The sequence below is a fragment of the Cebus imitator genome, unplaced genomic scaffold, assembly GCF_001604975.1.
Source record: "Cebus imitator isolate Cc_AM_T3 unplaced genomic scaffold, Cebus_imitator-1.0 Scaffold178, whole genome shotgun sequence".
Taxonomy (NCBI): domain Eukaryota; kingdom Metazoa; phylum Chordata; class Mammalia; order Primates; family Cebidae; genus Cebus; species Cebus imitator.
In genome coordinates, this window is record NW_016107493.1 from 3481364 (window position 1) to 3483581 (window position 2218).

At 48.2% G+C, this 2218-nt stretch overlaps 1 protein-coding gene across 4 annotated transcripts in view; it reads left to right on the top strand.

Moving 5' to 3' along the window:
• The first annotated feature begins 179 nt into the window (after positions 1–179).
• Positions 180–2218, top strand: part of NIF3L1 (NGG1 interacting factor 3 like 1) — a 17302-nt gene continuing 15263 nt past the window's right edge. For 2 of the 4 annotated variants that reach the window (XM_037744531.1, XM_017545232.2), the window contains exon 1: positions 180–744. The gene's annotated coding sequence lies outside the window, so the exon portion shown is untranslated. Of the gene's footprint in view, positions 991–2218 lie in introns of all 4 variants that reach the window. The other 2 variants (XM_017545231.2, XM_017545233.2) reach the window with 2 other exon arrangements.

Consider the following 2218-nt stretch of genomic DNA (forward strand, 5'->3'; position numbering starts at 1 on the left):
AGTGGCGCGATCTCGGATCACTGCAACCTCCGTCTCCCGGGTTCAAGTGATTGTCTTGCCTCACTCAGCCTCCCGAGTAGGTGTTATTACAGGCACGCGCCACAGAGGTTCCATCCGGCTCGGCCTTCCAAAGTGCTGGCTTACTAGCATGAACCACCGCGCCCGGCCCTTTTCTTATTCTCACGTTGCAACAACAGCCTCGCTGCCCACTGTTCACTCGCAGTATCCCAAGAAGTAAACCAGTAGCAACACAGAGCTCAGCAAGTATTCGAATAAGTGAATTAAAGAATTAATGACGTTGCTCCATACTTGGGCTTCACCACTTCGTTTAGCACAGCCGTTGTTAAAACAGGAAAAATGCAATCGCACATGCCAGCAGAGTTCTGTTGGTTCAAAATTATAGTTTCTATGGGCCACCGGAAGTTGGGCGCGGGACCCGAGAGAGAACGTCCTTTACCGCCTCATTTCCCTCCTCCCTACCCCTTCCTCTCTCAAACCAAAACTACCCTGTAATTTATCCCCCGCCGGAAATTTGACAGTGAAAGGGAGCTCTATTAATAATTCCACTGGGATAAGAAGCGTTAAGGCAAAACTATCTGGGTAACCTCAAGCAATGGTTTACACTCGGTTGCCGAACTGAAAGGACCACTTCCGCCCAGCTTTCCAGCTACCGGGAACCCATTACCACAGCGCCGCGAGCGCCGACGCAGGAACGGAAGTGACGTAGCGAAGTTTCCGGGACTGGTGAGTAGTGAGCGATTTAAAAAGCCGCGAGTGTAGTTGTGACCTTCGCGGTAGGTTCGGGTTAGGGCAGGCTGTGATTGTTATATTGGTGCTGCAGAGGCAAGCAGAAGAGATTGGGTAAGAAAAGTACCCTGCCGCGAGACAGCACTGTGTAGTAGTGGGACGGGGGTCCTGACTTATACTTACTGGCTGTGTCACGTGGGTTTTCACTGTCCTGGAAAACACAAGAAATGAGGCAAAGATTAGGTAAGGTAGAGGGAGCGGTTTGCAGGCTGCAAAGGGGCCCTGCTGATGCTACGTAATAGCAAACACAGTGCTTACCTTGGTACGAGAGCCATTTCCAGCTTTACGTGTAAATCTCGCGATATTGTGACCGTGGCACTATTTCCTGCCCCGGAGGAAACTGCAGGTGATAACATTTGCCTGTTGTTGCACAGCTGTGACCCTGACTTCAGAGTCCCTCCCACCATACCGTGCTGCCTCCTGTTGTTGTTGACTGTGGCCATGTAGCCTCTCAGTTTCCTCATCTGTAACAGTAAATAACTCAAAACCTGCATGGTGGCCCACTAGGTTTTCACTTGTGAGCTTGCCAGATGTAGAAAGGGCTGGAAAACCGAGTACTGTGAGGACTATTAGAATATCTTCCAAGGCCGGACGCAGTGGCTCATGCCTGTAATCCCAGCACTCTGGGAGGCCGAGGCAAGGTGGATCGCTTGAGCGCAGGAGTTTTGAGACCAGCGTTGGGCAACATGGCGATATCCCATCTCTACCAAAAATACAAAAATTAGCCAGGCGTGGTATTCCGCGCCTATAGTCCTAGCTACTCAGGAGGCTGAGGTGGGAGGATCTGCTTGAGGCCAGGAGGTCGAGGCTCCGGTGAGCTGATACCGCACCGCTGCACTCCAGCCTAGGCGACGGGTGAAACCCTGTCTCAAAAAGAAAAAAAAACTTCCAAGACCTCGAGTGGTTTTTGGAGACCCTGTATTACTTCAAATAATGCATTAAATAAGCATCACCATCTGATTAAATAGAAATGTTGAAAAATTGCTTGTGGAATAATTGGCTTATGGATATTTCATCAAATTTGCAATTGACTATGCTTTTCTTCAAAAAGTGTTTATAGGTAGTAAGTTTAAGAATGGGGTTGACAGCATTATCTTTTGTAGTTATTTGATTAAACATTTACTAATTGTGCATATTTTTGAGCCAGCAATTTTTTTCTATCTTTCTGTTGCCATCCCACCTTCCCTTTGTTGCCAGCCTTTTCAGTTCCTTGTTGGATGTAGATATTTAGAAGGCTTACAGGCTGTGTAGGGAAAGTGCTCTATACCTTAACCCCTCCCACCTCTTGAGCCGACTTCGTGTAGCAAATGTTGCTTAAGGGGCAGTGGCTTCTCCCTTATCCTGCCTTGACCCTGCCCATTCGTAGAGTGACCTCCCTATGTATGCCTTGATTCTTTTTTTTTTTTTTTTT